Source organism: Protopterus annectens, chromosome 7.part0, assembly GCF_019279795.1.
Source record: "Protopterus annectens isolate FY-2018-M chromosome 7.part0, PAN1.0, whole genome shotgun sequence".
Lineage (NCBI taxonomy): Eukaryota > Metazoa > Chordata > Ceratodontiformes > Protopteridae > Protopterus > Protopterus annectens.
In genome coordinates, this window is record NC_056739.1 from 936812335 (window position 1) to 936837274 (window position 24940).

Consider the following 24940-nt stretch of genomic DNA (forward strand, 5'->3'; position numbering starts at 1 on the left):
AATAATGGGACAGAGGTCCCCAGCCATGGGCAGCCACCACTGCACCAAAACAACCACAAAGGTGGCTGTGCTGGGGGCTGTCTAGGAGGGGCAGGCTCACCCTCTAAATGTGACACTCTGCCCTCGAGCTGGCATATCTGGCCTCAAAACCCAATATTGAGCCCCCTATGCACCATGTCCAGTACTGTAGGACAGCGGACAAGTTCCTGTCTGGACCTGCTCCCAGGGGGGATAAGCCCCATCCTCAGTGGCGGTTCCACTAGAAGGTGGTGCAGAGGCAACAGAGGTGGAAGTCCAAGGCTGGGTTCCAGATGTGCTGGTGCCCTTTGCCATGGCCAGCTGAAGTGGGACAGGAGATTCTACCTGGACCTCCAAACCCATGCAGCCTATGGTTTTGCACTTTTAACACAGATATGGCTTAGTAATAGTCAACAGCATTCAGGATTACTTATAACAGCATGCATAGATATAACCATAAACCCAACACAACAGATGTTATACATTTGCAGAGGGAGCACAACACATGCATATATACTGCATGACATCTGTACAAAGTGTAGAAGACTTGTGACTGTAACTATGAACAGTGGCCCATTATTGGCATGTCACTGTGAGAACATCAGACAGTGACTGTCATACCACTGTTTCATGTGACATATGTCCAATCAGGGATGCGATGGCAGTAACTCTCATCACTATCACCATGTGCTGACTGCAATCCTCACACTATGTTCTGCAGTTCACAGATGTGTGTTCAGTGAGTAACACAGGAAACAAATGGTTCCACGCATTGACCAGTCCACAGATGGCCCTACAGATGGGGGTTCCTTCACAAACAGAGCACTGTCTTGTCAGTTTTGAGCACTGTCTTGTCAGTTTTAAAACATGCAGAATAGCCATTATCACACATATCTTGTGAAACTGGCAGTAGTCTCAATGAAGCATAGCTACACTTATATGCTGTAGTCATGTCTGGCACATCACCCTCCTGTCTTTAGGCTATTTTCCACTGTGTATGTTGTTAGAGGAATATCCAGATATCATCTGTGATGCCGTTTACCAAACACCAGATCCAGGTTCCACTCACAGTGACTGTCATGGGCAAACACAAACATGATGTTCCTAGATATTGTACTGTGTTTCTATGTGATTGGCTATGGGAACATCACCACAGCTGTTCCACATGCAATCAGCTAGAGGAGGACTGCAATAAGCGCAGAGGCCATCACCTGATCATGACCATCACTTACAAAACACAAGCTGCTGCTGAGCAGGGGTACAACTCCACATCCACCAGAGAGTGTGTGGGAGGGACAGACAGAGGCAAAGTACATCAGAGAAGGGCTTGGAGACTAAAACCTAAGCATCATCTGTCACACACCTACCAGTACAGGGGTTCAAACCCCTGACTGACTAGCCATTACTATTACAAGTGCATGCAGTTATTCCATGTGCCACAAAGCTAACATGTTGGTGTGCTGTAAGAACATATATGTGTGCTGGTGAGCGACATCTGCAACCGAGATATAGTAGACATACATTAGGTGTAGCACACATGGCTGTCCAAATGAACGGATGTCATTGTCAACACAACCACACTCTCTAAGGGACTCAGACACATTGCACACTTTGCCAGGCCCACAAATACACTTCCTAACTACTTAGTTTGCCACACTGCAGTAATGCAGAGGTACTAAATGCACCACAGGGGATATCTGGAGGTTCTATGGTCTAGGGCATGTGAACCTGGCTGACATCAGTCGGTATGCCAATGGGAGTTATACTGGGTATGACTGTGGTTGGGAGCATCATACCCTACATGCAGACACAAGGTGCCAGTATTGACATGCATGTGTGCATTGCTGCATGGTTGTGTAGTGGTTGGCTGTACAAGGCTGGGTGAGGGGTAATCCTTGGCATCACACCATCCGACAATGGTGTGCAGTGTGGTTCAGGGGTGTAGTGTCTGCAATGTCCCACACAGATGGGTATTGTATGAACTGTCCTGTCATCCTGGTTACCATTGTGTATGGCCATTGCTTTGCAATGCATACCATGTCTGTGTTTGATAGTCCTTGACATGGACATTGCCTGGGATGTGCACATCCCACAATAATGTACAGGGACATATACAAGTGTACCTGGTTTGGCTGGCATATGTTGTGTACACAGACTGTTATCCTCAGATATGCCAATACTGGCCTGGTGTGGCAGGACCTGCTTATAGACAGCAGGTTGACCCTGCACCTGCATTGATAGCATGATACAGGTATTCCCTAGTGTCAGTGGCATCTGTCCATACAGGGTATGTGTGTAAGGCATTGCATGGCTTTTGTGGATCACATTTGATGGCACCACATATGTTGCAGGCATCCAGTTGGGAACATAGTGAAGGCACATTGTCTGCAATTATGTGCCTATTATACTGCTGGACTGGGTGCCATGCCCTATGCAGCCCACTGCAATCACACCATGCCTACTATCTGTAATCAATGTGCAGGGTACTAGCAACATAGCGGGATATTCTATGCAAGTGTGTTTGTGTATGACACATGGGTTCAGAACATATTCCGGGTAATAGTAGGGTTGCATACTTTGTTCACCAGGTCTTTTGCCAGATGTATGGGTATGCCTTGCCAACACAGTACCTTGGCTGATTGACTCCTCTTGAGGTGGACATTGTGACATATAACACGGACACCATATAGGAAAACTACAAAATCCGCTCCCCAACATATCAGTGGTTAGACACTCACAGCCTCCTCCACACAGACTCTGACTGTCAAACACACACACCTGCCATGTCTTGGAATAGAACCTCTACCTAACTAGTTTATCACACTACAGCATTACACAGTTATAGCACACGCTATGGAGATTACTGGGTTACAGCAGTCCCAGAGGTGTATTACTAGATGTATGACATCAGCAGGATTGCCAAAGGTGGTTATGTGAATTGTAAAGAGTGTGCATACTCTAAAAAGCATTGTTTTTTTCTGGCACACACACACAGTTAGCTTGTCTTGGAATAGAACCCCTACTTAACTAGTTTTCATACTACAGCATTACACAGTTACAGCACGTGCTATGGAGAATATTGGGTTACAGCAGTCCCAGAGGTGTATTTTTAGGTTGGTGACATCAGCAGGATTGCCAAAGGTGAGTATGTGAATTGTAAAGAGTGTGCATACTCTAAAAAGCATTGCTTCTTTCTCAGGCAGACACACAGTTGGCCTGTCTGGGATTAGAACACCTACCAAACTAGTTTATCACACTACAGCATTACGTAATTACAGCACGTGCCACAGAGATTACTGGGATACAGTAGTCCCAGAGATGTATTTGTAGGTGGGTGACATCAGCAGGATTGCCAAAGAAGGACATTTCAAATGTACTATGAGTTGTACATGTCTGTTACTTGCGTGTACCCGCTGCTTACTGTCACAAAAACACATTTACACCCACTTACAACTGTCTTTTTCAGTCCTAATTGACAGTATGAACAAAGCTTATAGGTCTTGAACCCTGGACCATGAACACTGAGGTCGCTGGGTGTACCACTAAGCCACTGGGATTGGATACATGCTGAATAGAGTTTATAATGCACATTTTAATACAGGTATTCCACAGTACTGAAAACAAATGGGACAGTCACTTTGTGTACATATGTATAGTACCCTTGAATGTACTGTACTCTGTGAAACAACAAAGACAAGTCTACATCTGTACAACTGTCATAATATATGTATATATATATATATATATATATATATATATATATATATATATATATATATATATACACCTACAGGATGTGTACACACACACACACACACACACACACACACACACACACACACACACACACACACACACACACACACACACACATATATATATATATATATATATATATATATATATATATATATATATATATATATATATATATACATATACACAGACACAGCTATAGCTCTCTCTCTATATAGGGATGGTTGTTGTACATTTGGAGTTTGGGGTGCGGAATGATGGCTAATGTAATCTACCCTGGGGATTGTGGAGTTTGGGTGGGGGAATGATGGGAACGGACTTACACCCCGGTGACCACTTCTGTGTCATGGCTTGACAGTGGCACAGGAAATTAACATACCCAACTGTAGTCATGCTTGGCTGTGTATTCGTTACCATTCTTAACTATGTACTACTTTGTAGACACCAGTCACCACAGATGGCTACCATGGTGTGCAGCATGTTAAAAGACATTACACATGTGTATGCCAGGCTACAGGATAGTCACACACACAAACATGCACACACTTGCCAGTATTGTGCATGCACGTCTTGCCTATGTAAAGGTAACTAGCACAGTGGTATGCAGTTGGGTATGTGCCACAGAACACATACAATTACACTTACTCTGATTCCACTTCTGAGCTGGGTGACATCACAGGACTGATTACTTGCAGTGGGGAGGGTGGGAAAAGAGGTTTAGCAGTTGACAAGGATAAAGGCCAGTGCAAAAGGCGGCATCTCTTTGGAATGCAGCAAAACCACTGTCATGACAGGATGCAGACACATATACACACACCCAACCACACTCAGCCATTTGCTGACACACACACACATGCACACAGCTGCCAGTGGTGTGATCAGAACTCTTGCCCATCTAGAGATCACTATTACAGTACTACACAGTTACAAGACGCGCCACAGAGATTACACATTCCCAGGCATTCAGAATGCCCTTCTAAGATTGAAGACAACAACAGGGATACTGACAGTCATGAAGTACATAGCTGTAAACCTGTGTGTTTAAAGTAGGTTTCCATTACAACCTGTATGCACAAATAAGACACATCATCTGCAGGTAGTACATAGGTAGGCCTGAGAGGTATAGTTGGAACACAACAGGAACCTGAACTGGAGTATGCCCATCTGTGGAATGGAAAACTACTATCACTATACAGGGTTACAGTGGTCATGCTCATACACATAGAATCACAGAACTTGTTTGGATGCATTGACTCCAATTACACAAGGTGACAGTGGGCATGCTCATACACTTCGTAGCACAGGGCCGTTTGGGATGCACTATGACTACAAGTACACAAGGTTATACTGGGCATGCTCATACACTTAGTAACAAAGTGCTTGTTGGATGCACTGACTCAAATTACACAAGGTGGCAGTGGGTACACTCATACACTTAGTAGCACAAGGCTGTTTGGGATGCACTCCAATGATTCTAACCACAGAAAGCCACAGTGTGCATGCTCATACACTTACATGTACAGAACACGTTATAATGGACTCCTATTGCAAACACACAGGTTTACAGCTATGTACATCTTACCTGCCAGTATATATGCACATCATACTAGTTTACTACCAGATACCTGTATGTGGCCCGAAAAATATATATATGTGTCTGTGCTGTGTGATACATATGCATATATGTACATGAAGTACTGACATATATATATATGTTAAGTATACACAATCATGCATGTGTGGACATGACAGACAATAGGTTAACTGGGACACACAAGTGGATGCTACCTACAGCATGTGTCACACACCTTGCTGCCCTGAAAGGCATACATTGATAGCAGATTGCAGACAGTGGCATTTGCATGTATAATGTGTGAGCCACATTGTGTAATGGTACTGCGGTGCAGTTATCAAGATGACCTCTCCCGGCTGTGTTAGTAGTTGTCATTATTAGCAGGACTGCTACCCTAAGTATATCTCACATTGGTTATATACACAATTTCTGCTGCTGTCCATCACCTTACATGTGGCATTTGCTACCAAGCACATTACTGCCACTCGCAGTGATGTCATGTTATAAGTGGCAACTGTTAGACCAATACAGTAAGCCAATGCCCTGCTGTTATTATGAGGTTGCCCAGTGTCTGTCATTCCAGGCTGTCATGACTGAATGACAAGCCTTTGACACAGAGCACATGCATTCATGTTTCAAGTGTGTGTGGATAATACCTAGGTCACATTTACCCATATAGTCGATTCCAAGGCAAATGTCCTACACACAGAAGTAGCACCCTGACACCTACAAGACAATTGCATTGGATTCTTATGCTAACCAGTGCTAGATGTGTGGCTTTAGTAATCCATTTGCTCAATGTAGAATCTACAATAGGGAATACTGGCATCTGTGCAGTCAGGAGCATCTGGCTGAAGGCTCTGTAGTGCACAATTGCACTACCACCATATAACTCAGATCCAGACATGTAGGTCATAACAGTGGTATGGACCATTCCAAGAGGTGGTTTCCACATATTCATAAAGACTACTCACATGTAAAGACCACTACTCTGACATAACTCATCACAGATGAGTTAGGTACAGGTGACAGTGGTGAACTCTGCATTCTAGGTTGTATCCTCATATACATCCACCACCTTGTCTACCAACACACATCCATATGTGGTATGACATAGTATGGTAGACCACCAGATAACCTTCGATTGGTGGACTGTACCTATGCCTACATCAACTGTGCAAACTACGCATGTACAGACACAGCTGCATAATGTGTTATGCAATGCAATAATACCACTGTTTGATGCCAGCTCAGTTGTACACATACCAGGGTCCCTCGGATGTTGTCAGCATTAACACCATCGACTGTTGGTTGCTGTACACCAGTAAACAACACCCTCGTGGTTGGATATGACCTAACTGTACATGCCCTGGATATGTACATCCCACACTCATACAACAGAAATGACATTATCATAGCTTTTGTTATCCTTTCTACATACAGGTGGCTACAGTCATTGCACACATGCACATGGTAGATAGCATACTAACAGTACATAAGGTGTGATATATATGTTAACAGAGGTAATATTCCCTCTCTACTGGTCAACCATGACACCTATCATATCATACAACAACACATGTGGCATGTATGTCATTAGACATATCCACCTAATGCAATGCCTACAAACATACCCAAATAACAGGATCATAGGACCTACACAAAGCCTGTATTGACAGACTCAGGGAAATCCAGCTCTGCTCTGTATGTTCCTGAGTAGTCACAGGTGATATGTTCATGACATGTACAGCCATGTGTGGCCACAGCTCCTACATATACCCCATGTCAACAATTGCAAGCCATGCATGCTGTGTGCTGTCTGGACATTAGCCAATAGCCAGTACGTGCAGGGGTGAGATGTTTACAAATGCCACAGACCTCGCACATGCTTGAATGAGTGTACTGCCTAGCCTAACAGAGCACATTGCTGGCACTCTTCCAGTAAACATGAGGTGTGTGTGTGGCAAATATGATGTACTCACTGTTGACCATTATAGTGCTCTGGCTTCACTATGGTACTTTCATGTAACAGTTTGTAGGAGCAGGACATGGAATAATGCTGTGTGTGTTTTGCTGATATGTGCTGTCATCATATATGTACACTTGGCTACTCGGTGAAGGTGGTTGTGCCTTACCAGTAAATGAATACAGCATCCATTATGGTGTAATGCTCGGCTATGTTTCACACATGGCATAGGGAAGGTGAGGAATGTATCCTCTTGACCTGCTAGTGCACTTACTGATGTAAACCGCATATGTGTACATGTACTGATGTTTGTGTAGATTCCATGTGTGTGCAGTGTCTGATGTTTGAAGGTGACTGTTGCTTAGTACAGCATGCTGTTGCAATACAGCCTCAACATTGCCAACTGTATATGGTGATATGCTCAAAGTACAGTAAGCTGTACATGAGGTATGGACAGATGTTTAGATATAACTACTAAGTGGTGGGGCTACTTTGCAGATGAGTGATTACTGAGGACAGCTCACTGGAGTGTTACAACCATTCCTACAACAACCTGTGTAACTGCTAAGGTCTGGTTTTGTTAATTGAAGTGGAAGGCAGACAATGTAGAATGCAGTAAGGGTGACACTGAAGGAAAATCTCTTGACACCTGTAACAGTAATACCTCCCCTGTGCATATATTGTGCATATATCAGCACAGTTGGCAAAGGAAAAAGTCAGTAAGCTTTGTAGCGAATGTATAGTGCTATACTTCTGTAATACCTATCATGAGATAGGCAGGTGTTTGATTCACAGTACTGGGATGTGTGGGTGTGTGTCCATATATGTCACGTATGGTTGGGAATACATCCCATATGTTTTCACTCTCTTGAACACTGTTATTGACATCAGTACAGAGTGAAGTGTAGAAATAAAGGCATAGGCAGGTGGTTGAACCTCACACATTTCAAGTGTCTGTATGTGTGTGACATAGGTATATATCTTTGTGAATGCCACAGTGTGTGTGCGTGTGTGTGTGTGTGTGTGTGTGTGTGTGTGTGTGTGTGTGTGTGTGTGTGTGTGTGTGTGTGTGTGTATGGCTGTCCGGTCCCTGGAGTGAGGCTGTATTCTACCATAGTGAAATGTTAATGCCCCCATCCACTCAATGCCATCTAGTATCCCTGTTGATATCATCAATCTTAGATGGGCATTCTAACTGCCTATTAACATGTACACCCTAGGGTGTGACTTGTTGTTACATATCCTACTGATAAGCCCCCCTCCCCACATACACTCACTGCACTGTAGTATCCCTGTCTATATCCTCGATCTTAGGCCATCCCTACTACCTGTACATGTGTAATCTCTGTGGCGCATCTTGTAATTGCGTAGTACTATAATGATGATATGCACATAGGCAGGGGTTCTAATCCAAACACTGGCAACTGTGTGTGTGTCAGAGTGTGTGTTATTGTGTCTGTGAATCCCTGAGTGTGTGGGTGTGTCTGTGTTTGCATGCTGTCATGGCAGTGGGTATTACTGCTTCCCAATGAGAAGCCACTATTTCCACTGGCTATTACCCTTGTCCTCCACTATATCACTCTTTTACCTCCTCCCCACTCCAGGTAACTATACCTGTGATGTCACCCACTATGGATGTGATGGCTCTGAACAAAGTAGCTTACTGCACAGCTATCATGCTCTTGGATCATTAGAACAGTAAACATAATTGAAACATAGGAGATTATAATTGTGATGTGGAAGCTACAAAGTGCATGCAGGTATTGTCATACAGACTTGTATGTAGTCAACATGTACATATGGGACACTAACCGCAAACATCGACATCCCCCGGTACATGCAACTACACCTGAAAGATGAAGGCAGAACATCAAGATGAATATGCTGTTATTGTTGTTACACATGATACATACTGTCAAACGTACAAAATGCATTCTAAAACTGTAATACATGGTATGTCTGTTGCCTGTCAACACTACTCAACAATATTAATCGACAATTGTCTACCTAGTATGTTCACCCTGTGCATCTGACCATATGAGCATGCCCCTGCACCGATGGTGTGGATGACAGGGATGTGGCATAGGCATCATCATATACACAGGGTGATAATATTTGCCAGAGGCCTAGACTGCGCCATTGGATGACATCATGTGTGTGTGTTAGGGCCTGTGATATCATTGGGCATGTGTGGATGTTATGCGTGTGTGTGTTGAGGTGCCCTACATTTGTTTCTGGTATGTGCGTGTATGCATGCACACAGGTCTGGCATGTAGCTGGCCTACACAGGGGTATTATTGACAGCTGCAGACAGTACAAGGCAGGTTTCACAGTCCACGCTGTCCAGCCATGGCCACGTGACCTGGGCTTGCCAGGGGTTGCACGGGCACTACCAGGCAGAGGTCCAGATTGGGTATTGTCTGATGACACATGTCTAAAGGAATCGTGTCCATGTTGGGACCATCCAGGACCATGTGCATGTGGCTTGCTGTGTCCTGGTGTGGAATGCACAGCACCAGCTGCACTGCTACTGCTACCACCACTATGGGAGCGGGCATGTGCAGTAGCATGTTCATGTAGACCTTCAACAGGTGATGTAGCTGACCTACGTCCACGTGCCCAATGCCTCACTCCCACCAGATGTTCCAGCACAGGCATTCCATGCTTGAGGATTGACATGCCATGGTCAAGGACTCCCACCATGTCACCCAATCGTCTATCCAAAACATCTGCAAGATGATGGTGAGCATTTGCAATTGACTGGATGCTGTCAGTTAATGAATAGACAGCAGCCCTCTGAAGCCTCAAACCATCTCTGTTGTGCCATTCAGCACATGCCTGGGCCTCCATTACAGCCCAAAACATGCATCTGGTGACTCCAGCTGATGTGCTTTGTCTCGCAGGGTCATGTTGGCCAGTGGTCCTCCTATGAGCGGTACTGGGCACATGCCTGTGTGGGACATCACCAGTCAGTTAACTGGGATCATGGTGTGCAGGCACACCTTCCATAGTCTCCACACTTCCCTGTTCCATGCTGCCACCTGTCAACTGTCTATCCTTTATGGCCAGTGGTGATGGGGTATGGCAACCAATGGCACAGATTCAACCCCTGACAAAGTACAGTTTTGTACCTACCATAAATGTAGATGTTCGAGGATTCCATTGCTGCAGTCCTTACTATTGGGTATAGTCCGCATCCAGTCGGCCCGAATACCAGAGTATAAGGCTGACGTCGGTCAGGGCGCATTAGACTGACGTCAGTACGTCAGGGTACTAATGCGCATGACCGGCGTCATATCCTCAGTCTTTTCTTGCCCCAGATGTCAGAAGACCCTAAAAAGACAAGGCCCAAAATACCTGCACCAAAACATGAACAATATATACAAAAATATAAGCAGGTAAATCACCTACACAACCACCCTAAACACAGAGGGGAAGGAGGTAATTGGAACAGCAATGGAATCCTCGAACATCTACATTTTATGGTAGGTACAAAACTGTACTATGTTCTTCGCCTTCTTCCATTGCTGCAGTCCTTACTATTGGGTAGAATCCCAAAGCAGAGGTAAGGGAGGCTGGCAAATCATAAAGAAGCAGGAGCTGACAACATGCCTTGCAAAACAGCTGTGGCAAAACCAGCCCTAGACTTAGAGTAGATAGGAAGGTGATAATGCTTAGAGAAAGTATGCACTGAACTCCAAGTAGCTGCTTCCAAAATATCCTTAGTTGCCACCCCGTAGAAATGCCGCTGAACTGGCAGTAGCCCTAGTGGAATGAGGCCTAATCCCAGCTGGAACCTCCTTGCCATGATGGGAATAACAAAATGCAATGCAAAAGCCAATCCACCTAGAAATAGTTTGTTTTGACACAGGCTTGCCCTGTGAACTTAAAGCAAAAGAAACAAACAACTGCTGAGACTGCCTAAAATCCTTAGTCCTGCTTAAGTAATAACGCAATTGCCTGTGCACATCTAAAGTATGCAAAATCTGTTCCCCTTTATTTTGGGGGTCTGCATAAAAGGTAGGCAAATGAATAGTTTGGTTTAAAGCCACACTAGAAACCACCTTAGGCATAAAGGAAGGATTAGTACGTAATGATACCCTATCCTTATGGAAAATCAAAAGGGCTCGGACTCGACTGCCATAAGGGCCTGCAACTCAGACACCCTTCTTGCAGAAGTAATAGCCAACAAAAAAGCAGTCTTCCATGACAAATATTTCAATTCAGCAGTAGCCGCAGGCTCAAAAGGTTGTAGAGTAAGTTTTTCCCAACACAAAATTGAGATCCCAAGCAGGAGTAGGAGCTCTAATGGGGGTCTTATATTCTTAGCCCCTCTAAGAAACTGCTTGAACAAAGGATGAAAACAATGGTGGGTCACAATCATAGTGAGCTGAGATTGCTGCAGCATGAATCTTGATGGAAGAGAAGGACAGACCCTTGTCCAGTAACTCAGTAAGATATTGAAGAGCCATACTCAAATTAGGCTCAGAAATCTCCAAATTCTTTGCTTTACTCCAAAATAAAAATCTCTTCCATTTTGCTGCGTACACTTTCCTTGTACTAGGTCTTCTAGCTTCCATAATCACATTTAAAACTTGTTGAGGAAGTTGAGACCTGCTGTGTTTCAACACAGAATATGCCAGGCTGTCAGATGAAGAGAGTGAAGCTTGACATTGAGCAGATGACCGTCCTGCTGGGATAACAGATGTGGAATCAAAGGTTAAGGCCATGGAGGCTTCTTTACCAGACTGAGTAGAGGGTACCAGTGTTGCCGAGGCCAATCTGGAGCTATCAAAATCATCCTTGGCCTGTCCTGTCTGACCTTTAACAGTACCTTTGGAAGAAGAGGCGGAGGTGGAAAGGCATACAGATGAAGGTTTGTCCAACTGAAAGACAGAGCATCCACTTTCCAAGCTGTGTGATGAAACCCGTTTGTGCAAAACTGTGGCAGCTGGTGGTTTAGTGGAGAAGCGAACAGATCTATGTCTGGAGTTCCCCATGACACTGTCAATTTCTGAAATACATGAAGATCCAGTTTCCACTTGTGGGGATCCATGATTTGTCTGCTTAACACATCTGCTAAGGAGTTCTGTGCTCCTGGCAGAAACCTTGCCTGAAGAGTTAGGTGCAAGCGTGGCAGTCTCCCATAAAATCATTGCATGCCTGCATAGAGGATAAGAATGTGTTCCCCTGTTTGTTGAAGTACCACATGACAGTTGTGTTGTCTGTTAGAATCAACACCTGCCCTGGAAGAAGTAACTCCTTGAAAGCCAGCAATGCGAACTGGACTGCTAACATCTCCTATGTTGATATGTAGATGCTGTAGTCTGGGCCACTTGTCTTGTCTTCCACTCCACTAATTTAGATGAGCTCCTCAAGCAATGTCTTTATGTTATGTAGGCTAGTCTGGCAGGCCACTTATCCACTTGTCTATCCACTTTAAATGAGCTCCTCTCACAAACAAACGAGGCATCTGTCGGTAAAATCTGACTCGCCTCTGGCCGGGTCACAGAGAGTCCCTTGTTTAGGTGACATTCCTGAGCCCACCACAAAAATACTCTTTGAAGGCAAGGTATTATTTGAATGACAGTGTCTAAATCCTGGCAGTGCTGTGTCCATACATTTTTGAGATACCATTGTAACTTCCTCATATGCAGTTTGGCATTGGGAAGCACCAGAATACAAGATGCCATGAACCCTAATGCTTGAAGGACTGTCTCTGCAGTCAGCACGGACTGATGAGATAGTTGATGGAAGTAAAGTGACAGACTCTTTGTATGTCCGGGTTAAAAAGGCCATCTGGGCTGCTGTATTCAGTCTCACACCCAGAAAGCACATGTCTTGAGAGGGTACTAGACTGGACTTTATTTCGTTCACAGAATACCCCAGGCATCTTAGCACTGCTATAAGATATTCCAGATGCTGTAGAAGGTCTTCCTTTTCTTGAGCCAGAATCAGGCAGTCGTCTAAATAAGGATAGATTTGAAGTCCTTGTAGCCTGAAGTAAGCTATCACTGGAGCCAGAACCTTTGTGAATACTCTGGGCGCAGTAGATAAGCCAAAGGGCAATGCAGAGAACTGATAATGAGAATCTCCAGCTTGAAACCTCAGATACTTCCTGTAAGTTAGCCTGATATGCACATGAAGGTAAGCTTCCTTGAGATCTAAAGTTACCATCCAGTGATCTTTGCCCAGCAGGGGTAAAAGCTGTTGTAACGTCAACATCTTGAACTTGGGAATGTCCAGATAAGTGTTGAGGAGAGATAAATCCAAAAGCAGTCTCCACGTGTTCCCCTTCTCTGGTACTAGGAACATGCGAGAATAAAATCCTAGGCCTCTTTCTGACACAGGGACTGGTAGAATGATGTCCAACACCCATCTGTCTTGAGTAATTAAATCCCAATTTCCTTTGAAAAGAGACAGTTGTCTTTCCAAAGGAGCTGCCAGACGAGAATCTACTGGCAGGTGAAAAGGTAGGTCATTGGGTCTGTTTACGAAAGGACTGACCCCTGCCCTCACCAGAAGTCTGAGCAGGTGAACTCCCTGTTCTAGGCCTAAAAGAACCTTGAGCCCTGCCCCTACCACGTCTAGACCTACCCCTAGACTGGGAATCATAAGCAGGATATGTCCACCCCTTAGCAGGCCAATTTCTACTAAACTTCGGTGGCTGTACCTGCAAAAAATCTTTAACAGTTTGCATAGACTTAGCTTTGTCCTCCATTTTCTTTAAAACTGCTTCCACAGGTGAACCAAACAACACATCAGACTGTAAAGGAGCATCCAAAATCCTTGTCTTAACATGCTCAGCCAAATTTTGATCCCTCAACCAGGCATGCCTGCGAAGAACAGAACTAGTGGCAGCCACCCTCGAGGAGGCCTGCACAGCATCAAAACCACATTGCAAAGAATGCTTGCCCACTTGTTCAGACACATAAACTAAATCCAGCAAGTCTTTACAATCAATACCTTCCGCCAAAGCATCCACCTTAGATTTCAATTGTGAAAGGAGATAATTTTGATATTTCAGCATGTGAAACTGACAATTCAACGCTCTCATGGCTAGAGTGGAAGAAGTATACACTTTCTTACCCCACCTATCTAACGCCCTTGCCTCTTTGTCAGTGGGAACAGGATTTTTAACCACAGAGGCCTTAACACCTTTAGGCCCCTGAGAAACAGTTTCTGGGTCCGCCCTAGGACTCTTTCGTGCTCAGGCCCTAAACAAGGTATACATAATGTATGGTAATCCCTATGAGGTATTTGTTTCCCACAAGAAATACAGTTATTCACTTTTTCTGACATCCGTTAAATACTGAGGCAAGAAAAAACCAAAATGTTCCCCAACGGGGTACTTAGCCAACTCTGATTCGGTCTGAAACTCCGGTTTCGGAAATATTCCAGAACGCCAACCTGCACTCGCAAAACTGCTTCTGCATCGGATCACGCGGCAAAAAAGACTGAGGATATGACGCCGGACATGCGCATTAGTACCCTGACGTGACGCCAGTCTAATGCGCCCTGACCGACGCCAGCCTTATACTCTGGTATTCGGCCGACTGGATGCGGACTATACCCAATAGTAAGGACTGCAGCAATGGAAGACGAAGAACATCCCTGTCTGTGCCTCAATCATACTATCATCATCACTGCTAGAGTCTGTGGGGACACTAACATCAGGTGGACCACAGGAGGGCAATGCACCTACATCAACACCTGTGAGGGGAAGACAGGAACTGTACATTACAAGTTATACCAGAAACACACAGACATACACAGACACACACACAGACACACACAGATACACACAGACACACACACAGACACACACAGACACACGCTACATGCAGGTGACATGGCAGATAGCATTCAATTTAGAGAATTATAGTGGTGGTTATCATACATCCCTGAGTTGCACACAACAGCATGCATGTGTTATAGCAGACAGCATGCACCTTACACAGTTATAATGGTGGTTAGCATACATACCTGTGTTACACCATTTGTGTTAGTAGCCTATGCCCCATACCTGCAACACAATGCATGCACTGTGCACTATTGCACCACACTGCCATGGTGTGTGCAACATACACCACATGTTAACAGACCATCGCTGACCTTTGTACATCTGCTACTGATGCTTTGTGCTGGCCACCGCCCCTGTGTGTGAGGACATGAGCAGAAGGGTATGTTGACTGAATACTATGTTTGCCTGAGCCCTAGCTTGCATATCTCCCCAAAGCAGTGCATGTCTGTTCAACATTATTCCACCTACCCCTGAGCTGAGTCTACAGACATTGTGCATGTGGCTGTATACACATGTTTAACATGGTTGTCCCTACTTTGTAATGGTGCCACAGACCAGTACAGGTTTACAGTACACCGACCTGATGTGTGGCGTATGACCTTGCCAATCACATGTAGTATGTCATGTCTTCTGCTGACGTGTTGAATGACATGCATACATGTGTAACACAAAGGTGCCCTTTCCATCTACAGTACGGTAATGGTGTCCCAATGCAGGGACATGTTATACTAACATGGGCCTTGAGCTGACGCAATGTTGTCTGTCCACCCTACAAATATGCAGTGACATAATGCACATTGAGCTGATGTGCATAGCATTGCAGGGCATCATGTGGCTTCACAATTGCTATACAGTGTGAGTTACTGACACAGTTCATAGCCATGACTATGTTCACATACAACATATATCTAATGTGGAATGTGACCCACGTCACTGAGGTGTATTCACACTAAACCCTAATGTGGAGTGTGTGTTACAGGTCACAGAAGGGTATACAGATGACACCCCTGCACATCTGCAACCATATTACTGATGCCTGCCAACTATGCCCACACATGGCTGACTTAGCAGTACTCTATGTCCCACATGCCATTTGTGTACCTCACACACATGAGGAGCAGGCATGACAGTGATGTCTGACACCAGTAAGGTGAATGTACTGTATCTGTGGCCTGATGTGGTTGTATGTGTATGTTGTGCAACACATGTATGTATTTGGATATTGTATAGGTGAATGTTGTCATGTCGTTACATACTCAAGAAGTTCAAGACACGTCATGTGGTGGTTTCATGTTATGCCTACACAAGCTGCGCACAGGCCTGTATGATGTTTAGTGTTTCACATCTGCAATATCACCATTACACAAAGGCCATAGTTGTATTGTGTCATGCCAATGTACAACAGGGTGTACACACATGTACATCACTTCTACTGTGTGTGTTGCTTCATGTCTCTGGCCATCCTCCATGGCCATGTGTACACATGTTCTGTCCAATGGTTGTGATGGCCATCTAGTTCACATGTCAGTGTTATCCCATATGACATACACCCATAGATGTCATATGCTCCACTGAGGACAGGGTTATGCAGACAAAGGGTGGTATGTATGTGATGTGAGACATCGTGTTTTGCAGGATAGTTGAGCAGTGTTGCAGTCAGCCCACTACATGTCATGGACATGTCAGATAGCACATGACACTGTGTGACATTCGTAGCAAGGGTATAATCCACAAGGGTGTATCCTGTGGGCCAGTCATACTCCAGCTCCAACACATTTAGAGTGTGTGCAGACATATGCTCGCTGTACAGTTGCCAGTAGCTCCTTGATATGTGTGAGTGGGGGCTGGGTGAGTGGCCCCCCACCTGTTGCACCTTGTTCCCTGGTGATTGCATTAGCATGCTGTTTCGCCCATCTTATGAGGTCAGTGCAGTGTCAGTGCACCTGCTGATAGGTGTGACTGTGACCGCCAACATCTTTCACCCTCCTCCAGAGTTCCTCCCACAGGGCATCCCACTGCTGTGCATCCTGTGGCACATGGCTGAAGAGTGTTGTATGGTTGTCGAGGTAGGTATGGGATGAGGACCTCATCCTCCATGCGGGTGTATGCTGACTGCCTGCTACGTGGCATACCTGGAAGACATAATGATGGAGACAGGTCACAGTAACTCACAGACAAATACAGAAGTACAGCTGAACACACATGTGTATCACATTTATTAAGATTACAAATAAGTCTTTGCAAATCTACATGACACTAACACCACCAACATGTTTAAGTCACACACATTTGACACTTACTGGTGATGTGATGTTATTGCTATATATGTGTGTGTCATGTGATGACATTGCTCATACTCCATGTGGATATTGTCTTGATGTGGGCATGTCTGTTTGCCTGTACTGGTGTCTTTACCTATCAGCACATGTCTGGATGTGTTCACATTAATGCAATCAACCTTAATGCTGTTTTATATGTCACATATATAGTCATACATAGCTGTTAGGGACATGGCCTATGACCCTGCAGACTTGCAAGCATGTATGTGTTTTGCCATATACATCTACATGGCACTGTACAGCTGTGTAGCATTCTGCCATGTATCGCCTGTGTTGCACGTATGTAACACATGGGACAATAGCTAGCCTGATGGTATTTGCAGGGTTGGATATCAACTATAGCATGTATGGTCATAGTGAACTAGTAGGCTGTATGCCCTGGGCCATTTATGAGCCTAGGGAGACAGGTTACCTAGCCGTAGGCAGCAGACAGGTAAGTTTCAGTGGCCAGTTCAAGCAGTGCCACAGAACTGATCCACAGGGTTACTGATATATTTGGCATGCGGTCTTCACACCATGTCACAGAGAGGGGCGATATGCATCTTCGCTGGACAGGGATGCATAGTATGGCAAGAGTATGCTTAGTGTATGGGACAGAGATCTGTCAGGCATGTTGTGATCCTTGTACTAGAAAGGTGGATGTCCATGAAGTATGTGTTTATTTAGGATTAGGATGTGTTAAGTGTAGCATGTCCAACATCTCTGGGTTGGACATGGCTTTATTCAGGGTAGGCTGCATGCTACATAGTGGAGCTATGGATTGGGAAGGGCAGTATAGGCCATCTACACATGGGCAATAACCCTTAAAGGAAATATGTGATCTATTATGGGTCACACGAGTGTTGATTATGGCTGAACAATTATCTCTATATTCATGAATGGCACCCTGTCATGATTAGGGCTGCCACATATGACTACCTGACTGGTGTAGTGAAGTAACTATCAAAAGAAAGACTACTGTCCAGCTGCATCCCATACACACACACAGTTGCCATTATGTTGACCGCTGCCTAGGTGGTAGTTCATGGGTACAGGATTTTTAACATAGGGGATAACAATGCAATACTTAGCTGTCAGATTTTGGCCATACATCACACACCACACATCTGACACACAAAGGCCCTTCTGTATGTTGAAATGCAGTACACATTGAGTCAACAATTGCTCCTAGTTCATAGTCATTTGCAAACATCAATAGGCAGATGCCTTCTGTTAGTCTGTGTGGTATAGATAACAAACAGGGGGAGTACCAGGAATGAACCCTGTATTACTGTGGCTGGCACTAGTTTGATGTGCGTGTATTAGTCAGACACCTTCTGTAGTGTTGGTTCTGCCAGCAGTCCAGTTGACAGCCACTTCTGTGACATAGGAATATACACCTAATTTACTGAGTGCAGCTGGAACACAGTATGGGTGATAGTGTCCTACGACCTGGCAAGGTCATGATATGCAGTGTGAATCAACCCTACTGTCATCTACATCTGTACTGAGTACATCAAATATGTTGATCATGGTTCATGGCCTTATAGACCAGACTCAGCAGGGTAGTTGTGCACTATTTCCAATTATCAATGGTGTCTCCCTCTTTGTGGGGTGTAATAACTGTTGCTGTGCACCATTCGGTGTGTACACAGCCTGACATGGAGCTGTGATTGAACATGATGTGTATGTGGATAGCAGTTTGTTCTTACATTTGTGTAGGATACACCCTGGGATATTGACAGGTCCCATGAAAGCTGTATGTATGGCTTTAGAGAGTGCAGCTTGTACCTGCATAGTTGTTATCACAGGGGGCCCTGTAGTGCACATGGATATATAACTAAGTGCACCTGTTGGGGGGGAGGTGGGAGTGGGTTTAGGTTCTCCAAGACCCTATCTGGATGAACAGGTGCTATTTCTGTAGGTGCAGTACTTCCCATGCCATAGTGCTGTGCAGCACGGCAGGTCTTGTCGTTGCCATTACGATTAATGACACAGCTATAGAATGCTCTGTGCTTGGCCTCATAATATGTGGCTGATTAGTTTCACAGTAGCTTTGTGTGGTTTTATATGGTGTATCTGCAACTTACTGAGGCTGACCAGGGATCACCTACACTCATGTGTATTCACTCTTGCAACAGTTACTACCTTCTGTGGTACAGTTTAAAGCATGGTACCACCAGTTTGCCTTCTTGTTTGTGTTTTGTTGAATCTTGGTTCTGTTTCAATGGCACAATCACTGCACATATGTGACTGCTTAAGGTTCATTTGTGTAGGATTCAGCATTTGCACATGCATTGTCCATCTGCATGGGTGCCATGACAGTCACCACTTTGCTCTTAGGAAACATAACATTGGCATTGGAGACTGACTACGTGTAGCATACAGTTAGCCCTGTTTGTGTGACTATTGTGATCCAGGTTATTGGGGTTGATGGAATCCAACATGCATTGAGCACAGGTGTTGGTACATGAGGAGTCTTCCCAGTTCATAATAGAATAGTTGAGAGTAGCCATTATTATGGTTTTCTGTCTGAGACATAATCTTCCCCATTACAGCACATTATGTCAGTTGGGAAATCCACAGCATGGTGGGTGATCCGTCACAAAGTGCAATTTGAATTCCACTTTGGCACAAAGGTAGTTAATCAGCATAATGCATCTGAAGTTATGCAAGTGCAACTAGCATGGGGGTGTACATATCCTTCAGAAATATGGACACACCTGTGGCCTGTGTGTTCCAATAAAGGATAATGGGCAAGAGGTGAGGTATGTGTTATAACATGGTCATGCAGGTGTGCTCTCCGGAGCATTCAGACATGTCTCAGCCACTGCACAGATATGTTCTCCATGTTAGGGATTGACATATATGTGTCCATATAGTGTTTCTGACATGTATCATTGCGTAGCGAGACGAGCAGTTTATTGCTTGGCTGTCCCTGTAACAGCAGTGGACCTTCACTTGAACTGTGCATGATGAAGGCACTATAGGGGAAGCATGAGCCCTAGGCAGTATCCAGATTCCCAGGGGTGACAGGTGCAGGCTCTGTCTGGCAAAGCATCATGGTCTGTCAACCATGTTATCCCAGGCAGACAGATACTAGATACCCTTTGACTTGCACCACTACATTAGACAATTGTGGAATACAATCCTTTTGTCCCTGTACTGCAGTGTCATTCTGGCCAATGGCAGAATGCTACCCATGCCTTGGGACATACCTGCATGAGCTACAAGATCTGACAGTTCCTACATGTGTTTCCATGCAGTCCAGGCTACTGCATCACAGGTCCTGCACAACAACATGGGATATGCCAGAGCCATGTGTATAGTTCAAAAGGTGGTCTGAGTGTATGGGTATGTGGTTAATCATAGCAGACAGGCAGCTGGCAGTATGCATGCCCTTGTATAGGTTGGTGTGTAACATAGTGCTAGAGTTTGCATTCACAAATGAGTACTGTTGGGCATGTTTCCGGTCATGTGCTCTGAGGAATGGCAGAATTATGCAAACTATGTCATACAGTTTGTGTATTTTGTTGTCTATCTCTTCCAGCTTGGGAGGTCACTTGTTTGGCCAGATACTTAGAAGCATCTGTGAATGTGTGTGAATTCTGGTAGTGTGTGTGTGGGTGTCCTTACTGTGTTCTGGTAAGGGTATATGTTGGTTGTGATGATGAGATGCATGTGTAAACCTACACCTCATGATTGTCCAGTCCAGTCATGGTTGTAGAATGGGCTGCCTTTCAGCTTACCCCTGTAGCTGCATCCCAAACAATGCGTGGGGTGTGGTGTTAGGTGGGTTTGGCAGTGTACATGGCATAGAAATTACATTCCCCCAGGATGACCACATACACATAGCTGACATTAGTAAACACCAGTAGCTGACTAGTGGACATGCCTGTATGAGCATTCAGTACTACAAGTGCCAAGTACTGTATTTAGTTTACTTATTGCTTATGAAGATGTTTTAGACAGTGATGCTCACATGTAAATATTTGTGTTATGGACGTGACAACACTGGCTATTACGGAAACATTGTAGCTACCTTTAGCAGCAATCCTCCTCTGAGGAGCACATCACGTCCTGTTAGTTGATTACAGATGATGCAAGTGTCTATAGGTCTGCTTCCTTCTCTGGGTATATACTCACATATCCACCAGGATCATGAGCTCTGTTGGGCACAGACACCCGCTCTCAAAGCAGAGTCATATATCAATAGACTCTGATACCACTATCAACATGACAAGGATATAATCAGATAGTGTAAGCCATCACCTATGAAGTGGCTATTACACATGGGCAGCTGTCTCCTACATCTTACACTCCTACTGCAGATGTTACACTGGAGTTAAAGATGATATGCAACCTGTTTCATTACCAGCACTGTGTACTACCTTACATACAGTATGTGCAAGCGGCTGTTAGGTTGGCAATGAGAGGTAAGGCTACACAAACCTGGTAGTTCAACCAGTGTGTCTCTACTCTCAATATCCACTCTATGTAGGTGTGCACATAGTCATTTGGCCCAGCCCTGTAACAAGGGTTACTACACGTTTGCATAACATGTACACATGCACAGCTGTTATTGCTTGCAAATGATACTAGAGAGGTGGATATTACATGTGTTAAGTGCATGGATAGTTACCTAGCTCTTCCAATTATTTTTGCTATCATGCTGCTAAACTGTCAGATGAATACACATGATATGTATCCTGTTACTGAGTATTGCAATTGCCAAAAGACATAACTACTGTTTGCATAACAACAGAACTGCTATGTAAAATGGAATACAGATCTGCCTAAAATACTGTACATTACACAGTTATTGGCACAATATCCCACAATGCAAAACATATTTGCACAGTAAGCCCACCTTTGACATGTTCATCTTACCTATACACCCATACATATGTCGAGTATTACAATATATCAACATATACTATCCCATGTTATAACACATACTTGTTGTACCAGTCCTGACACTGACAGTGGCTGGAAGAATTGGTGAGTTCAAGCCCATATCATCCCTTGTGGAGTATGAGGAGTTTGCCTTGTGACCTACAGCAGTACACACATAGAATACTACAAGCATTACTACTGCTCAACCATACATCGCTACAAGATAGCTATTTCCACTATATGCATTGATTATACTGTAATTCTTACAGAACAGGTACTACATAAACAGACATACTACATGTTATACATACCTTCTTAGGAATTGGAGGTGTTATTGACTAGTATAATACTCATTTTCAGTTTGTCTTTCCTTGTTTTGTACTGTCCTACAAGTAGATACAGATGTTTGAATGTGTGACAAGGCAACCTTTTATAGTTACAGATCAGTAACATGTGCTATCCCGATCACCAATTGGTGTTCCTAAGTAGCTAATTACATGCACATCAGCTGTGCTACTACTGCCTTAGCCAATACCATGGCAACAGTGGAGTATAATTGAATACTCCACTTGGGCATTGTCCTTTTGCCTTACTTGTGAGGAAGACAGTCAGGAAGTGTTGTTTGGAATCTATTGCAACATCTGTATGGAGACGAACAGTAATATATTGCGTGTAATGCCTAGAGGATTTGGTCTAAATGTGAGCACTGCTGTTATATTTCTGAACATTGCTACTTGTGCAGAGTTTGTCAGTACCTAATACTTCTGTATATGTTTCAGTCTGGCCAGATTTGACCAGCTCAAGGCTGCATAGCTATGCATATAATGTTAGGGAGTTTACAGTGTGCTTACCAGACATATTTAGTTTGGTGTTACTGTGTATCATACTGTGCTGATAATCAGTACTCAGTAACACTTTCTGGAGTATGAACCTTTCATCCCTCTGAAATGGGATTAGTTCATACAAACCCTGTAACATCAGCAGCTTTTCAATTGTATAACAGCAACTATTTCACATAGGGCCATGTTAGTGTTTCTGTGTCCAGGTATGTTAAGGTTTCAGCAGATGTTATACAGTAGTTGAATAATTGGTTATGGTATGACAGTATGCATGCCCTTGTATAGGTTGGTGTGTAACATAGTGCTAGAGTTTGCATTCACAAATGAGTACTGTTGGGCATGTTTCCGGTCATGTGCTCTGAGGAATGGCAGAATTATGCAAACTATGTCATACAGTTTGTGTATTTTGTTGTCTATCTCTTCCAGCTTGTTAGGTAACTTGTTTGGCCAGATACTTAGAAGCATCTGTGAATGTGTGTGAATTCTGGTAGTGTGTGTGTGGGTGTCCTTACTGTGTTCTGGTAAGGGTATGTGTTGGTTGTGATGATGAGATGCATGTGTAAACCTACACCTCATGATTGTCCAGTCCAGTCATGGTTGTAGAATGGGCTGCCTTTCAGCTTACCCCTGTAGCTGCATCCCAAACAATGCGTGGGGTGTGGTGTTAGGTGGGTTTGGCAGTGTACATGGCATAGAAATTACATTCCCCCAGGATGACCACATACACATAGCTGACATTAGTAAACACCAGTAGCTGACTAGTGGACATGCCTGTATGAGCATTCAGTACTACAAGTGCCAAGTACTGTATTTAGTTTACTTATTGCTTATGAAGATGTTTTAGACAGTGATGCTCACATGTAAATATTTGTGTTATGGACGTGACAACACTGGCTATTACGGAAACATTGTAGCTACCTTTAGCAGCAATCCTCCTCTGAGGAGCACATCACGTCCTGTTAGTTGATTACAGATGATGCAAGTGTCTATAGGTCTGCTTCCTTCTCTGGGTATATACTCACATATCCACCAGGATCATGAGCTCTGTTGGGCACAGACACCCGCTCTCAAAGCAGAGTCATATATCAATAGACTCTGATACCACTATCAACATGACAAGGATATAATCAGATAGTGTAAGCCATCACCTATGAAGTGGCTATTACACATGGGCAGCTGTCTCCTACATCTTACACTCCTACTGCAGATGTTACACTGGAGTTAAAGATGATATGCAACCTGTTTCATTACCAGCACTGTGTACTACCTTACATACAGTATGTGCAAGCGGCTGTTAGGTTGGCAATGAGAGGTAAGGCTACACAAACCTGGTAGTTCAACCAGTGTGTCTCTACTCTCAATATCCACTCTATGTAGGTGTGCACATAGTCATTTGGCCCAGCCCTGTAACAAGGGTTACTACACGTTTGCATAACATGTACACATGCACAGCTGTTATTGCTTGCAAATGATACTAGAGAGGTGGATATTACATGTGTTAAGTGCATGGATAGTTACCTAGCTCTTCCAATTATTTTGCTATCATGCTGCTAAACTGTCAGATGAATACACATGATATGTATCCTGTTACTGAGTATTGCAATTGCCAAAAGACATAACTACTGTTTGCATAACAACAGAACTGCTATGTAAAATGGAATACAGATCTGCCTAAAATACTGTACATTACACAGTTATTGGCACAATATCCCACAATGCAAAACATATTTGCACAGTAAGCCCACCTTTGACATGTTCATCTTACCTATA